The sequence below is a fragment of the Lonchura striata genome, chromosome 2 (genome assembly GCF_050655825.1).
Source record: "Lonchura striata isolate lonStrDom1 chromosome 2, ASM5065582v1, whole genome shotgun sequence".
Taxonomy (NCBI): Eukaryota; Metazoa; Chordata; class Aves; order Passeriformes; family Estrildidae; genus Lonchura; species Lonchura striata.
In genome coordinates this window covers 89,002,248-89,010,304 of record NC_140704.1, presented here as the reverse complement: position 1 = coordinate 89,010,304, position 8,057 = coordinate 89,002,248, and the positions used below count along the sequence as shown (strand labels likewise).

Genomic DNA, 8,057 nt, shown 5'->3' with positions numbered 1-8,057 from the left:
TTCAAATGAGGCTTGGAAATAGCATTTTATTTTCTAAAAAGTATACTGGAGTACAGAATTACCCATTAAATAAAAACCCAGGAGAAACATCCCCTGCAGTTGATCTGACAGACAAGTAAAAAAAGCTCAATCTGACAATGAATTTCTAATCAGTGACCTGATAGTTTGTTTCTTACTTGCCACAGATGTTTTTTTGTAGCATTTTCTGCATATTCAAGATCATCTGTGTCTGTGATTTTGCATATATTAAAAAAAAAATTTCCAACTGCACTTCAGAATGGAAGTTACAAAGGAGTAAAACGTGCAGCAGGAAAACTGAAGATATCTGTCTTGCCAAAGGTCTTTTCCTATGTTATTGATTAGGAATAAACAAAATCTCTTTTACACTCTTATATTATAGGAAACACTTTCAGTAAGGGGAATAAAGCTAAAATTCTATCTGCAGTGAGCCAGTCCTCATTCTTGGTTTTTCATGGAAGCCCCTACAGGTTTACCTAACCCAAATCTAGACCTTTCGGTTCCTGTTAAGCCTAAAATATTAAAAAAAAAAAAAAAAAATCAGTGCATTTTCTTAAAGATATATATGTCCCTATAAGACTACAGAACCCATTGTGAGTTCAGAATTACACAGAAATAGTTAGGTGGCACCATGAAACATCTATCCAAGTTTAATATGCACTTCAGCAACAGTCTGAGGAAAATTTTCCTGTTTCAGATTCTAAACTGAGGCTGTGTCCAAAAGTGACACAGTTTTGTTAGGGCATTTTCATTTTGTGAAAAGAAAAATATGTTTGTTCTCCCAACAAACTATGCATCTCTTAATTTTTTATACCTCTCTGGGTATAATACCACATCTATTATAATTTAAACTTCCAAATACAGAACTGAATTCACAAAATTATTAATTAACCAGGTGTGAGGACCCCCCCCTCCCCCCTACTGCATTCAAGTCTGACATTCCCATCACATCTTTTGGAACCAGTCCAGAGGAGACTCACCAAGATGGTTAAAGGTATGGAAAGCCTGAGAGACTTTGGATTGTTGAGCCTGGGGAAGAGAAGGCTTTGGGGGGACCTAGTTGAGGTCTTCAAGTACCCGAAGGGAGCCTACAAGACCAATGGAGAGGTACTATTTACAAAAGCATGAAGTTACAGGACATGGGGGGGGATGGATTAAAACTGAAAAAGAGTAGTTTTAGACTACCTATAAAGAGGAAGTTCTTTACTACGAAAGAAAGGGTGGTGAGGTACAGGAACAGATTGCCCAGAGACACTGTGGATTCCTCATCCCTGGAAATGTTTAAGGGCAATTTGGATGGAGTTCAGATCAACTGATCTAGTGGAAGGTGGTCCTGCCCACAGCAGTGGGAATGAAAGTGGATGATCTCTATTGTCACTTCCAACCCAAGCCATTCTATGGCTCTTTCAGTGAATAAATGTAATCATCAGAGTATAGTGCAATCTGCAAAAATCCAGATTGATCCTCAGACTGTCTGCTGTCTGTTTCTCTAGAGACCATCCCTAAACATTTTAGTTCCTTCCCGTGAAAAGAAGCACAATAATGTTTTTGTATTCACAGCTAGCTCATGCTTGCATCCCATTAAAATTCATGGAAAGTTTTTGCTCTATCTTGTAAGACAACTTCAGACTGAGGGTACTAGTCAACGTTTTAGAAGAGTGGCAAAACTAAGTTGATATATAAAAGAAACAGGCTTAAGGACCATTTTCCAACTATCTGATACTTTCTATTGGTGAAAAATTTATCTTTTTCTTTTTTGAAAACCACTAAATTTTAGGGTGATATTTTATGAGTCCCAGAGAGAAACAGGAATCCCAAACAGACAATATTTATGTGTTCTAGGTCCTTAAAGAGAAAGACAAAAATTGGCCTTGTATTCTCTGTTCTTACTGCTTGATATTAAGCAGTTCCCTGCTTTTTTGCTAGCTGTTGTAAAACACATTTTTTCCTGCAGTATCTAACCATAAAATAATGCAGAAAAGGAAAGAAAAGCTATAAAACAAGGAGAATTATTAAGCAAAAATTCAAACTAACAAGAGTCTTGTTGGAGACTCTATCCTGCAAGGAGTAGTTTTAGCTACACTACAATCATTACAAGTCATTTAACCTGAATATATATTTATTTTAAATGTTCATCTGACCCAATGCATTCAAGGTTCTCTCAACTGTTCTTTGAGAGTGTCCTGGTTTGTAAGATAAGCTTGTATTCTATTTGCCATCTGTTGGAGGTTGGGCAGGTTTATTATCTCTTCCAAGAACAATGGTTTGCTCCGAAGAGGTAATGGTTTGTTAATGGGCCATTGACTGATTCAATGCAGGGCTGGTAATGTAACACCATCCCATTGTGAGATGTTCCACCCAGAGGGGGAAGCCAAGCACTCTTTTATTGTATAAAGGGGTACCTTTTGGGAGACAGAGTAGCTCTCTGTCTTTGCAGGATTCCCAGAGAAGCAGCTCCTTCGGCGGGATTCCCAGAGAAGTGGCCCCTTCGCTGGATTCCCAGAGGAAGACCGGCCCCACTGCCACCAGATCTTCAAAGAAAACTATACCCTTCTAAAGATCACCACTTCAGCCGCAATTCATCAGCACTGCAAGAGGAGCAGCTATCCTTTCAACCGGACTGCTACCAACACCCCGAATCCTCAGGGTGTCAGGTTGTGGACTTTATCACTAGTTCTGTTTGTACCGATTGCATTTGCCTTTTTAAATTGTTATCTAGTTTTCTCCTAGTAAAGAATTGTTACTCCCATTCCCATATCTTTGCCTGAGAGCCTTTTAATTTAAAACTCCTGGTAATTCGGAGGGAGGGGGTTTACCTTCTCCATTGCACAGGAGGTTTTTGCCCTCCTTCACAGACTCCTGTCTTGTCAAACCAAGACAGAGAGTAAGGTACTTGTATAGTGCAGTTTTACAATTTCCAAGGGCTATATTTCAAAAATGGGACTAGCTTCATGTGAGAGAAATGTAGTGGTTCTGTCCCCATTTTAGGAATGGTAAAAGTACTTAAAACCACAAGATGGATTGTCAAAAAAATATTGTCAAATATTTTATGTTAAGCTGAAATTGTTAATGTTCCTTCAAATGTCATTAAAGTATCCACAGGAATTTATAATTTTGAACTAGACTCTCAATTCCACCTTGTAAGCAATCATCTGTTACTTTATTCTCAATATGTGTATGGCTTGGACCAAACGTCTACCATCTGTGTCAGTTGTGTTAAGCAGCTCCCCACAGATCCTTGGCCAAGTGGTGCAGAAAGTTGATAGTCTTTATGATAAAGTCCATGCCCTTCAAGCTAGATTCCATTCATAGTCAATATTATAAGAGTGCTCCATGGAGTGAGCATTAGTCTCTCATTCTTTTTACTTAAAAATAAATTAGTTTTAGAGAATTGCCACAAGTAAAAGAACAAAATTCAGCAAAGATCACAGTCATGGTGTATTGTGCACCTACGTCAGTCAAAGAAAATACTCTGGACTAGCCTAAGTTTTTCTGCCTTGAAACTCTTTTGATTTTACTTGCAAAAGAGCTTGGACATTTAGTAACATGCAATGAGACAAGTGGAGGACCAAGACAACAAATCAAAAAGTAAATGACCTTGATAGAACAGGTGAGACTAAGTAAGTAGCTGTCATGGTTTGACACTGGCACAATGCCAGTGCCCCCATGAAAATGTGATCCCTCCCTTGAATGCTGTGAAGTGGAATCTAGAACACAGCAAAGCAGGCCCAAGCTTAATAACAGAAAAAAACTTTATTAAACTACTACTACAAAAGAAAAGAGAAAACTAAAGAAGGGAAAAAAAAAACACACAAAGATCAAATGAAAACCTTGCAAAACATTCCTCCCCCCCCCCACCCAACTCCTACAAACCACAGTGAGACACAATCTGGACCCCAGTCAGGTTTCCACCCTCCAAACAATTGATACTCAGTCCATCGAGGGAACAGAGTCTCTCCTGTGCCACAGACCCCCCAAGAAAACACAGCTCCACATCCTGTGTTTCCATGTCACACATGGCACCGCCCGGAGAAAAGTTTGCCATGGTGACCCTCTCCTTTCCATGCACAGTGCTCTCACCACCAATGCATGGATGGACAGACTGCTTTTAGGATTTTTCCTTTCAAGGATGCCCTGCCAAGAGGGGAGAAAACAACAGTTCAGTTTTTCATTGTTTGGGACCACAGTCCCCCCCATTTTCCCCTGTGACCGAGGGCTCAAGAACAGAGATCTTCTTCTCTTCTCTTTCCTTTCCAGGGCAAGGGGGTGCCACCACAAACCCCCCAACCTTTTCTCCGTTCACTTTTGTCTTTTTCCCAGCTGAAGCAGGTCTCTTGACTCACTGGCATCCTCCCAAAACACAGTCTCAGAGGAGAAGATTGGTTCAGGTTGTGGCTAACACGGAAAAGTCCAGCCAAAAGCCACTCCTTGTCCCCCTCCCATCCAGAATTCCTCCTTCTAACATCCCAGGGTCCAAGGTGTCCCTCTTCCTCTCTTTCAAACCGAGGAGGGGAAGGGAAAATTCACAAGCTTTCATTTCTCAAGGAAGGGTTAAAAATCCGAACTCCCAGGGATGGCTCAATGCCCGGACATCCAGCAACTCTCACATAACTGGGCACCTTGCAGCTTCCCCCCCCCCCGCTCCTCCTTCCTCACGGTGGAATTGCTGACAGGATAGGACTGCCACTGTCTCTTTCTCTCTCCCTCTCGGGAGAGAAACTCTGGGGGGGGGGGGGGAAATGGAGACATCCCAGATTTCTTCCACCCTTCCATCTGCAGGGGCCAGCCCGGTTCCAGTCCTTCCACCACCCTTGGGGCCTACCTTTCAGGCCATGGGGCTTCCCCTCCCCCACCCAGCTCGTTGCTGGGCAGGGGAAGGTCTGCACTGCACGCTGACCGGAACCAAAAAGAGCGAGTTCCCCTGGGAATTCTGCTTTCAACCCCTCTGTGTTCTCAGAGGCGTGTCTACTTTCAATTGGTCAATATCTAAATTGACCTCTTCCTTCCGGAAAAAATTCTCTTTCCCTGTCAAACCACGACAGTAGCCTGATCTTTTGATGCATGATTTGTACTCATCAAAGTGAGAGGTGTTACCACGGGCTGCTGTTTATTTTTATAGTTTTTATTATTTCCTCAATCTTCCTTAAATGCCTCTGTCAATCTCAATTATACCTTCCTTCTGAAATATGACTCTTAATCTGAGGTTTTCTACTTAATTTGAGTAGACTTAACATCAACTCTTTAGAAACCATACTTGCTTAAATGTGGTCAATTTAGCCTTTTAGAAATTTTCTTCACTAGAATAAAACTTAACTTTATTTATAGTTGAAAAGTGAGCATAATGCGAATTTCCCAACTTTGAACAATACAAATATAGTATTCTAAACGTGTGATCTCAAACCGTTGCAATTATGTCAATGGCTTATTGCTCTCTCCCCTTTGTTACATGCAGATACCCCAGAAGCAGCCTGTGGACAGTCTGTGTAGGCAGGTTTGGTAGCAGAGTGACCTGCCCAGTGTGCAGAGTCCTGCAGAGTGCCTTGGCACTGCCTGTGTCCTGTCCTGCAGCTGCTGCTAGCAAAGCAAGCCCAGCTCCTCCTGAGGGTCTCCTTCCCAGACAGTCCAGGTATAGCCAGTGGCATGCAAAAGGCCACCAGCCTCACTCACATTTTTGAAAATTAATTAAGGCAGAAGAATTTTGTGAGTGAATAACCAGACCTGATCAGAGCAATCTTTCTGTGCATAAGTTCTTTAAAATTCCTGCCTCCTAATTTTTGCCTTTTTTTAAAGTTAATGTATGTCTTTAAGACATTTTTATATGCATTTAAGTCTGCTTCCTGTTACTGTGGATCATTCAGAATGTTTCTTACATCCAAACCATACACTTCCACATTTTAAAGTCATCTAAGTGAATGGATATAAATACACTTTAAGCTATAAATAAGGAGGTGATATAGTGATTAAATAAATTAGTAGAGTAATGCTGTTAGGCATGCCAGTTTCCACATATGCCTAAAATGTTTTAATCTACTTCTCTTATCTGTGATAAAATGAACTTTTTCCTAGTGGCAACAGTATATAAAAACTAAGTTGCTACCTTACTGGAGTATAGATAAAGAATCCATAAATTATATAAAAGTATCCAATATATCCTTGCATGTATCAAAGTATGCAACAGTGTTTGAAGGCAGGACTGTTTGGTGATGCAGATGACTGACAATGTGACCAGCAAGAAGAGATATTCTTTCAAATTAAATTGCTGCTTGAATAGAGTCAAGCAGAGGAACTTGGGAGCTACTCAGTTGAGGCCCTTGATCTATAGGCAATAATATATCTTTTTTTCAGAAACAAATAAAGCAACACCTGAAAAGGTTTAAAAATATTATTTTAGAAAGGTTTTTACAGAACCTCATTGCCCAGATAATTATTTAAATCCAGATTAAAGCTACATGTCCAGCTACTTTTCTCAGGTATACCTTAGTTAAAGAAATATAAGTCTATGTAAAACTAAGATATATTGAATATTAGAACTACTAAGATATTTTGAATATTAGAACACTCTGTGTTAAATTGTGTAATGCCATAAAAAATACTGTCATTATACCATATGATGTTACAGTGTGCTGTACTAACAAAATTTCTACTTTAAATGTTATACTTAATGTGATATAAAATATTTTAAAAATAATTAAAATGGGGAAATTAAAACATTACATATTTTTGAAGTAAAAATTGTATCTGAATAGGAAATCTCCAATGCATTCTAGTCTCAAATAATTTTCTGCAAGAAATTCCAAATATGTATTTTGTTATGACTTGGAATAAAGGTAAGTTCTGAACTGCTGAGTGGATAATGTAATTATGACTTTCAAATAGTTCTGAAGAAGAATAATAAATTTTTTGCCCCTCCTTTTCCCTTAAAGAAAGGCTTACGAATCTGCAATTTCAAGGTTGCAGTGTAAGCACTGATATAACTCAGTTACTGTTTTTCATGAGCAAGAAAGGATATAGATTTTGAGTAAAAAAAAGGCCTGAATGTACTCAGCCAAATTATTTTTTGTTATTCCATAAAACAAATGTGTGCTAAGATGAATTAGAAAGGTTTATTCCAGACCTTGTCAATATAGATTTCATGATGGCTTACATAAAAATGAATTGGGCAAAATACAAAGCATTTTTAAAGTTGGTAGTCTTGCTTTTAAAATAACATTTACAGATCAATAGCTCAGAAACTCAATATTTTAACACAGTGTACTGTGAAATCATAATATTCCTAAATCTCATCACTGGAAAGGGTCACTGAAATATCTGAATGCCTCAGGCCAAAGGAGAAAGTGATAAAAGCAGTAGAGGGGGACAAGTAATAAACTTCTTGCCTACATATAGCCAAGGTTATGGAACAAAATACTCAACAGGAGAGAAAATTCCTCAGAGATAGTGGCAAAAATGCACAACACCTGAACAGTAACCTATATATCTGTACAGAGCTATGCTGGGTAAAGTTAACATCAATCTGTTGCAAAATATGAAGTCCTAATAAATGACTGTAAAATGGAACTACTTAGAAAGTTTTCTTTTTGTGCACACACTTTTGTATGTTAGAAGATTATTTTCATGTTAAAATACAGCTATGGTTTTTATAGCACTTTAAAAAAAACCTAATTTGATCTTTGCCATCAAACTGCTGTTTAAAGAATCTTAATCTGTAATAATTTTGATGTTAGTAGGTTATCATCTAAGTCTTGAAGGCATTCCTGGATCTTCAGTCACACAAATGATTCAAAACTTCAGACACAAGTATTTTAAACACAAATATATTTAAACACAAGTATATTTAAAGAGATTTAGGAGTGTACTTTTCCCTTGGACAGGGAAAAGTTTGAAAATAACAAATCCAATTTATTCTAAAGGCCTGGACTGAGTGGGAGTTTTAAGCACCTGCCAAAGAGAACAGCTTAAAATAAGTACATCCTTAAATATCTTGCTTAACTAGGATTTCTACTACCACACATCAGGAAACATTAGCCAACCAGCTGCTA

General features: G+C 38.6%; 1 long non-coding RNA gene across 1 annotated transcript; it reads right to left on the bottom strand.

Annotated features, from left to right (window-relative positions):
* Nucleotides 1–751: 751 nt before the first annotated feature.
* Nucleotides 752–7,742, bottom strand: LOC146768329 (uncharacterized). Its single transcript, XR_014952802.1, has 3 exons — nucleotides 4,841–7,742; nucleotides 2,421–2,606; nucleotides 752–1,106 (listed from the first exon to the last, which is right to left on the bottom strand). It is a non-coding gene; the product is annotated as an uncharacterized LOC146768329 (long non-coding RNA).
* Between the last annotated feature and the right edge of the window lie 315 nt (nucleotides 7,743–8,057).